The 10,002-nt window shown below is 30.5% G+C and overlaps 1 non-coding gene across 1 annotated transcript; it reads left to right on the top strand.

The window, feature by feature from the left end:
• Positions 1–5,426: 5,426 nt before the first annotated feature.
• Positions 5,427–5,499, top strand: TRNAR-UCU (transfer RNA arginine (anticodon UCU)). The gene has a single exon. It is a non-coding gene; the product is annotated as a tRNA-Arg (tRNA).
• Positions 5,500–10,002: the final 4,503 nt, after the last annotated feature.

Raw genomic sequence — 10,002 nt, forward strand, 5'->3', positions numbered from 1 at the left:
AAAACAATCACTCAACTTTTGTTTGAATATCACCTAGAGTCACTAATTATAATCACACACAAGAAGGTGTTGCAACCTTTGGTGATTTATTATGATACTTAGGTAAAATTGAGTAACTTTTTGCTTACATAATGGTTTAAGGAATTTCAAGATACTAATGTAAAATTGAGTGACTTTTACATTGTAAAAAATAACTTAATGACTTTAGTACCACAATAAAATGAAAGTTGAATGATCATACGTGTGCCTTACCCCAAAAATGAGGCTAGACGTGTATTAATTAAGTGCAATAGTTAGTTGATAACAGTTTATAGAAATGTCTCATAGGCCTTTTTCATCTGCCTGGCTTGCTAATGTTAACGGGGACTTCCTTCAAAATGCTATATAAAATGATCTGTTGTCATTTGTGTCCTCTGGTCTGAAGATTTTTCTTCCATCCCATATCATTAAACCTTACCTTATGAAACATTTTCCTATAATAATGACAGGCAAATAGCACTCTAAAGCGTGTGTTTGTGAGATTAAAGAAGATGACCTGTAAATGTTGAGACTGCTTGGATCTCACCAAAAGAAATGCTCAGAGGAATGAATGCAGAGAAGGAAATCAGAATGGGGCCTGCGCACTTTGTTTTGGATTCAGCAATAGCTTATATTTTAGGGTAAATAATTCTATCAGGATGACCTCAGACCTCTGCAACTATATCATAAATCCTAATTCTATATGGCGGAGAGTAGAAGTCAATAATTTCATCAACATGACAGAAAGCAACCCAATTTTCCTCATAAGTTCTAGTTGGAAATGCAAAAAGTCCCAACCCCATATTGTTCTTGGTTATAGTATTTTAATATTTCTTTCTACAGTCCAACAAATTAGACAATGAGCCCTACCCTACCAATCTAATATTATGTCATTGAAAAATGTCTATATATTCCAAATAATTGTACTGGGTAGGACGTATCTTCTAAAGATTTAAATGTTTTTCATCAGCAATGTTAGATAATATATACAATAGTAACAAAAGTAAAGTATTGTTCTGCAAGTGGTTCCAAAGATAACTTACTTTTTTCGTTTAATTTCCCCCCTCCCAAAAGCGAACTTCTATACATATAGCTATCTAATTCAATGAGAACCCTTAGAAGGTCTTTTACGAATCTAGATGGTTGAAAAGCCCAGGTTTCAATTTTAGTAACAAATATGCTTCAATACAAAATAAGTTATGCTCGATCATATAATATGATTATTAATATTTATGTCGCTCTATTTGAGCCCATCTTAGTAAAAGTAAAAAAAAAAAAAAGGAATAATGATCAAGAAAATGATAAAGAAAGGATCTTATATTGGTGATTAATCTAGAAGATTCGAAGGTGCTACGGCAATATAATATCAAATTTGATATTTGTTGGATACCAGTACTGTCTCATGATTGATGATATTTATTATAAAGGAGGAGTATGCAGAGCGTCATGATCCCTCTAAACCGACAATGGATTACCTTTGCAAAATTTTGAAGAAGAAAAAAGTCTCTTTTACAGATCGTGATTCACTGCATATAGTTTTGATTTGAGGTATGTTCCCACAAGGCTAACTGATAAGTTTAGTTTTAATAGTAACGGATTAATTTGTTTTAGTAAACTTCATTACGGTTAACCTCACGACGGTTAATGGTAAACTTACAAAAATAATTACTTTATTTTAGGTTCTTACAATTAATAACTACCCTTTTCAATATTACGATATGTAGCAATCATTTCATTAGTTTATGTATTCACTTAAATTTAGGCATTAATAGTGGTGTTTATTAATAGACAGAATGATATCTTTTTTTAATATCTTTCTCTCTTCTCTTCTTTTGGTAAGATAAATTTTGTTCCATAATTTTAGCTTCCATTTCTTTCTCCAACCAAGATTTTCCTTCTTTCTTCCCTTCTTTTTGTAACTAAATTCAAAATTCAAAAATATTAATAATAGAAGGAAACACAAAAACAGAGACTATGGTCATTCAACCGGTAATTCGAAAAATACATGATTTCTAACTTCAAAACACTTAAAAAACAATTGTATTTAAGTTTTTATTGAAAAATTCAAATACACAAATACATTCAAACATTCATAAATGAATTTAAATGACTGTGTATTTGATTCGCAGTTCATTACTATTTCAAATACACAAATACATACAAACAAAATACGTCACTCATTGGTTCAAATACACAAACACATGCAAACATATGCATCACTGGTTCAAATACACAAATACATAGAAACATTCATAACAAATTTAAATGATTGTGTAATTTATTCGTAGTTGATCATTATTTCAAATACACAAATACATACAATAGAATACGTCACTGTTTCAAATACACCAGTACATAAAACATTCATATACAAAATTGAATGTATGTGTATTCGATAAACAGTTAATCACTGGTTCAAATACACAAAAACATGCAAACATATGCATCACTGGTTCAAATACACAAATTACATACATGTTAATTAATGAAAACAAAAATAATAGTGTAGAAAATCAACGAATCAAATAACATTGAAAGCCATTGAGTCATCAAGAAGGTATGTTAACAAATGTCATATTTTGATGCAAAAAAAAAAAAATCTAACATGTTTGGCAGAACCTACAACAACAATGATAGCCGTTGTTGAGAAGAAGTTATGATTTAGTGGAAAAGAAGAAGTTAGGGTTTAGTATTTAGAGGAAGAAGGAGATGGAACATGGTTGAAGAAGGAAAGGGAAGCTAAAATTATGGAACCAATTTTAATAATAGTTAATGCCTATTATTAAGGGTTTTGTTTAACCATATATGTGTATAGTTACTGATATAGCTATGGATGATAAATTAGAAAAGTAAATTAGTTACTAAATATAAATAACTAAAAAGATAGTTATTATCAATAAATGGGTCTTATAAGAAGCTACATCAAGTAATTATTGTGATATAATATAGGAGTATATATGTTAAGACCTAAGTGGGGGTGAGCGTTCTGATAGTTCGAATTGAATATGAAACTTGAGCTTGGATTTTCGGTTTTTGAATTCAAGAAACTGAAATCCAAAGCCATATTGAATCGTTGTAAATTCGATTTCGGATTAATTGGTTTGGTTATTTTCGATTTATGATTTTAAGACAATAAATTAAGTTTCTTCTACTTACAAAAATAAACACCCTAATAACGTATTCATGTCAAACTGTCTTCATAATTTTTCATTCCCACCACAATTATCATCCAAGAAAAATGTCCATTCAAGCAATGAAAGCATTATCAAAGCAATTCCTAATCCTAATAATTCATATTCAAGTCAACTACTACTCAATCTTTATAAACTCTATATGATTTAAACATTAATTAATATGCTTCCTGAAGGATCAGTGGCGCAGATCTTCAAATGACAATAAAAATTTACGGTTAGATGCATCTCAGTTTGCATTATTTATTAGACTAGCAGGGTATATTGACTGATTTAGTAGGGTACTTTTTTTTTGTTTTTTTTTATTACATAGGGGAGGGGGAGGGAAAATGGGGAAAGGTATTACAATGTGGGGATTCGAACCCTCACCAACAAAGTGAGAGTTCAGGTATCCAACCAACTAAGCTACTAAATCGCTACTAGGGTACTTATTAAGTATATGGGCATATCTTTTATTGTTAGGGATAAATCAAAAGTATAAAACGTTTTTTTTTTAAGTATAAAAAATTCAAATTTTCGGATATCTAAAAAGTAAAATCCCAAAACCAATCCAAATCCGAAAATCCAAACCAAAACTCTAAATAATTCGGATTTTGATTTGGATTTCAATTTACCCAAACAAGGCCCAGCCCTAGCCCAAAGTACAAACTCCCTTCAAGTCAGTGAGTACATAAGGTAGAACTTCACCTCCGTGAAGTGTTGATTTAGGTGTTGTTTGGCCATAAAAGTTATTCACTTTTTTCACTTTTGGGCGTTTGGCCATAAATATTCCGAATACAACTTGAAGTTATTTTCCAGAATACCAAAAACTCAAAAAATTTGTTTTTGAAAAAAAATCACTTTTTTTACTTTTTTACAACTACATTTCACTAAAAATTACAATTTCAAAAACTATGGCCAAACACAACTCCAACTTCAAAAATTCCAAAAAAAGTGAATTTGTTTTTGGTATCTATGGCCAAACACCTACTCAGTATTAACTACTCTCTTATACAGAGTTCAAGAAATAAAATAAGATTTTTAAATCTTATGGTCTAAAATAAGTCAAAGATATTTGTGCAATTATAGATCATCTCGTTAAGCGTAAAAGGTAAAGTCTAAAGTTAAATTATTATGGCTTAATACCCAGATGGACCCTTAAACTTGGCATGTTTTGTAAGATAAGCATATAAACTTATAAGGTGACCAGATAGACACTTAAACTTACTCAAAGTGTATTTTTCAAGTTTTTCAGTTGTTTTGAAAACAAAAACTATATTTTTCAAACACTCACAATTTTCATGGCCAAACAAGCCCTAAATATATCACAAAATATTTTTTTTAAAATGCAAAAATAAGGCAAACACATATACACGAGACTATAAATGTGCACTTAAACCAATAAATACTCGCTAATCGCAATTTTGCAGCTTTCAATTAACTCGGTTTTTTTTTTTACACTTGAATAATTAAAAAACAATAACTTTAACCAATAAAAATCCTTAAAAAAAGAAATTTCAAATTAAGAAATTTCTTTTTTTTAAGGATTTTCTTCTCGGCTTTACAGTTTTCTTAATTTGAAATTTCTTTTACACTTGAAATACTGAACTTAGAAATTTCTTAATTTGAAATTTCTTTTTTTAAGGATTTTTATTGGTTAAAGTTATTGTTTTTTAATTATTCAAGTGTAAACAAAAATCCGAGTTAATTGAAAGCTGCAAAATTGCGATTAGCGAGTATTTATTGGTTTAAGTGCACATTTATAGTCTCATGTATATGCGTTTGCCTTATTTTTGCATTTTAAAAAAAATATTTTGTGATATATTTAGGGCTTGTTTGGCCATGAAAATTGTGAGTGTTTGAAAAATATAGTTTTTGTTTTCAAAACAACTGAAAAACTTGAAAAATACACTTTGAGTAAGTTTAAGTGTCTATCTGGTCACCTTATAAGTTTATATGCCTGTCTTACAAAACATGCCAAGTTTAAGGGTCCATCTAGGTATTAAGCCAATTATTATCAAATAAGAAAATGTTTCATTCTTTTTTATACTGACTAAAAAGAAAAGTATGATAATATAAATTGGGACCGAGGAAGTATCTAGTTTTAGAAGTTTGAGGCAAACTATCAGCTTGCTTTCAACCGAGGATCTTCCGACAGTTGAAACTGGTTGGTATTCTATATAAAACTTCCTCTTCGTAAAATGTTATATAAAAAGCCCAAGCACGTGGTATCAACCAGCGCCCATGGCCTAATGGATAAGGCGCTTGACTTCTAATCAAGCGATTGTGGGTTCGAGTCCCACTGGGCGTGAGCTCCTTTTTTGCATTTTAAAATCCTCATTTTCATTTTGTTATTTCACACCATGATTTGGGAGCGACACTCAAGATGACAAAACAAAGAAATTACAAATTCATCAGAGTTTTAGGTAGCCAATTATACCTCTAACTAGTCAAATTAATCGCGAAGTACCTCCACCAGTGAAATTAATATTTGAAATAATTAAATTGTATGTTTATGAGATAATTAGAAGAACTTTTTTGCATTTTAAAATCCTCGTTTTCATTTTGTTATTTGACACCATGATTTGGAAACTTACACCTATCCTGGTCGAGCGACACTCAAGATGACAAAACAAAGAAATTACAAATTCATCAGAGTTCTAGGTAACCAATTATACCTCTAACTAGTGAAATTAATCGCGAAGTACCTCTAACTAGTGAAATTAATGTTTGAAATCATTAAATTGTGTGTTTATGAGATAATTAGAAGAACTAAATTATCATGTATGGAAAAATAATTTTTAGCGTGATAGTTCACTTAAAGAAAATATTAATCCAACATTGTTCATGATTATATCGTCTTTTAATAGTTCTTAAAGCATCCTATATGATTTCCTCAACTAAAAGTATTTGTGGAAAATATTTCAATATAAATATGAAACAACCCATTAAAATTAACTATTTAGACTTGAAAAACATATCTAATGAAATGTAAGGGAAAAAATATTGAAAAGTTGCTGGAATACATGGTGGGCTAATAATTGTTTTTACCTGCAAAAAAGTAGTGCTACTCCCTTAGCTTATTAATAATCAAATTTTCAGTCCTTAATTAGGAAGACAGCAAAAGATGAGAAACTAAACACTACTTTAGAAGTCATGAAAAAAAGAACGTTTCATTATAATTTGTTAAAAGGAGACTAATTTGTCCTATTTCGTTCGACTTTTTTTCTTTTTTCTTTTAGTGATTCAGTCGAAATTTGCAAACCACAAAGCATGCTAAAAATTACATGGCTAATAAGATACTCTTAAATTAAATTAGAAATATGAAGAAAACGTGTTGATGAAAGCTTTCTGAAGAAATCAATAAGGCAAGTTACCTATGTTCCTGCAAAATATAAAATTATAGTTTAGAGTACACACTTCATGGACAGCCATGTGATTTGGTATATTCCTTATAGAAAGTGTATATATATAAAAGGAAACAGATCTTCCCACTTGCCACCAGCAATTCTAAAAATAGACGACGTAATATCGCCACCATTGATTTAGTACTTACCTTCTCAGGCATTTGTACTTACAGGATGTTTCATGGAGTACTCAGCTGTTTCATAGGTGTTGTTCATGTCTCTATTTTGCTCCTCCTTATATTTCTGCTTTCTAACTAGCAGTTACTATTTATCAATGAGTGTAAGTGTGTAACTATTAGGGTTAAATGTCTTGAAAGTAACCCCTTTTCATCCTTCATTGTCTTAAATAAATGTAAATTACTTCTGGATTCTTAAAATAAGTTTTACAAGGAATATAAGAAGAAAATGCTAAAATTTTGAGAAAAAAGATAAATCAGATAGTTGGCCATAAGCCCGTCAACCGGTCCGGTTTAACTGGTTCAAACCGGTAACCGGACCGGTAAAACCGAAACCGGTTCCGGTTAACCGTATATTTTGTACCGGTCCGGTTCCAATTTTTTTGAAACCGGAACCGGTAAACCGGTGGAATTTAAAAAAAAAAATTACTTTGTAGCCGTTGCGGCTTTGGGCCCAAATTGGACCGTCGGGCAACAGTCCATTTGCAAAAATGGTCGTTGCCAAACGGTCCCCAACTCTTTTTTTCCCCCCCCAAACGCCCCAAACTTTTTTTTTAACACTTTAACCCATCCCTCACCCCTATATAAACCCCTCTCCATTTCCATTTTAATCCACACCAATTCACTCTTCTCTTTCTCTCAAATCTCAATCTCTCGATTATAGTTACTTTGCAACAATTAGCCACTTTAAATTTCTCTCAAATAAATATTATAAAGTCTTATTATAGTTTCAATTATTAATTTTGCAATTATAATATTGTTGGTGGAGCTGGTGATTTTGCAACAATCTGAAGTAGCTTTGGTGGATTTGCAATTATAGCCGCCTTCACTTTGTTGGAAATTAGTCCGACAATTTGGTACCTTCGTTCCAACTCTATCTTAATTTAAGCAATTTAATTCTAGCAATTTAATTTGTTGCAATTCATTTTCTTGTGATTTATTTGAGCCTACTTAGCAGAAATAGCTAGAGTTTTACAAGAATATAAATATAAACCCGGTTATCCAGCGGCTATTTTTGATATAAAAACAAAATTTAAGAAGTATTTTTTTCCCATCCCAACTTTATTTATATTGGGTTCTCTTTTAAATCCTTGTTTAAAAGTGTCTTATACTAAAGCATTGGTTGGTCAAATTTATACATTTTTAGAAATTGAAAAGGGAGTTCAACCATCTTTAGCTGAAGCCGAAACCGCTATTGATGATGAGTTTAGATAAGTTTTTACTCATTATTCTAGTTTGGAAGAACATGCTACACCCGTTGCTCCACGCCCTACTACTTCTCAAAGTAGCAAAAAGGGTTTGTCGGGTTTAAAAGTTTTACATTCACATTCAACTCCTTCTTGTAATGCAAACTTTAATGAATATCACTTTTATTTGATGCAGCCAAATGTGGATATCAAGGAACTGGATGAGCTGGACGTCTTAGCATGGTGGAAGAAATACAAGACAAGTCATCCGATACTCTCAAGAATGACTCGAGACATCCTTACGGTTCAAGTATCAACCGTGGCTTCGGAGAGTGCATTTAGCCAGGGATGACAACAAATTGGAGACCATAGACACTCATTATCCGGTTTTAGCTTGCAAGTACTAGTGTGCATTCGCGATTGGATTAGATCGGAGCGACGCAACCAGAACTTAGAAGCGGAGGAAGGCGAAGAGGAAGAGATTGAAGATTTGATAGCAAGTGGACCGGACCAAATAGAAGACTTTGAAGATATCTCCATGGCCGAATATGATATGGGGGAAATTAACCAAATGATTGAGAATTGGTGATTTTATTATTCTACTATTTTTTTGCAACTCATGTATTATTTGCAAGTTAAAAAAACTACAATTTGCAAATAAATGTTATCCAAGAATGAATAAAATATATGGCTCATTGAGCTTTCTTCTATTTAGTTGTGTTCATATTTTTACTTATATTAAGTTAGGAATATACCTAAAATATACTAAGAATATACTTATAATATACATGATACATCTACTTAAATTAAAAACTAGAAAGTTATATACTTGAAAAATAACTAAAATATACTAAGAATATACTTATAATATATATTATACATATAACTTAAACATATATATATATATATATATATATATATATATATATATATGTATGTATGTATGTATGTATCTCATAATAAACTTAAACACATATATATGTGTATATATGTAAGTTATACAACCTAAGTATATTGATATATATAAGTATATTCTTACTATATTTTATGTATATGTAGTATAACTTAAGCATATAACTTAATATATATATATATATATATATATATATATATATATATATATATATATATATATATATATATATATATATATATACACGTATATGTTGTATTGCTGACTTGCTGTTAGCCTGTTAGTCAGTAAATATATAAGCTTTACTTATAAACTTATATAACATATGTAAATATACCTACAATATACTAATAAATACTATAATATACATATATACTATACAAAAAACAAAAACAAAAAAGAGGTTTTGGACATTTTGAACCGGACCGGTTCCGGTTTGGGGTTTCAAACCGGTAAAACCAGAACCGGTGTCAAGTTCCGGTTTTTAGACCAGAAACCGGCCGGTTTTATAACCGGTTGCCGGTCCGATTCCGGTTCGGACCGGTTGACGGGCTTAGTTGGCCATAAAAAAGTGTCGCATCACTTTATCTATGCACTGTTTTAACACACACACATATATTCATTTTTTCTGTTATTCAAATACTAAAATAATCACAAAGCATATTTTTCGAAACTCAAAGTAAGTTACTATATATCCTTACTTGTTTGTTTATACTATTTTGGAAATGTTTAAATGTGTCAATAACCCAATAAAACTTTAAAAATAAATAACTTCGGGAGATAATACATGTATAAAGAATAAAGAATATAAAAGTGCAAAAATAATATAAAATTAAAGAACCTGAAATGAGCAAAGGTCAAGCACAAAAGCTACTAATAATAGTTTTGTGTCAATGAACTTCAAGTAGATCTACAAATTTCATCAAAAATTATCTGTGCACAAAACTCACAATAAGAGGTTAAGAACATGTATAAGAATAGTGAACGAATGAAATAAGAGTGTCGATTTGGAAGCAGAATAAGAATACCGTAATCATCACATCCTAGTATCTCTTTTGCCTAGTAAAGACTGACCCACTAAAAAAGAAATAGTGGTGGCGATAAAATTCTCCTTGATCTATTATATAAATA

The sequence above is a fragment of the Lycium barbarum genome, chromosome 12, assembly GCF_019175385.1.
Source record: "Lycium barbarum isolate Lr01 chromosome 12, ASM1917538v2, whole genome shotgun sequence".
Classification (NCBI taxonomy): domain Eukaryota; kingdom Viridiplantae; phylum Streptophyta; class Magnoliopsida; order Solanales; family Solanaceae; genus Lycium; species Lycium barbarum.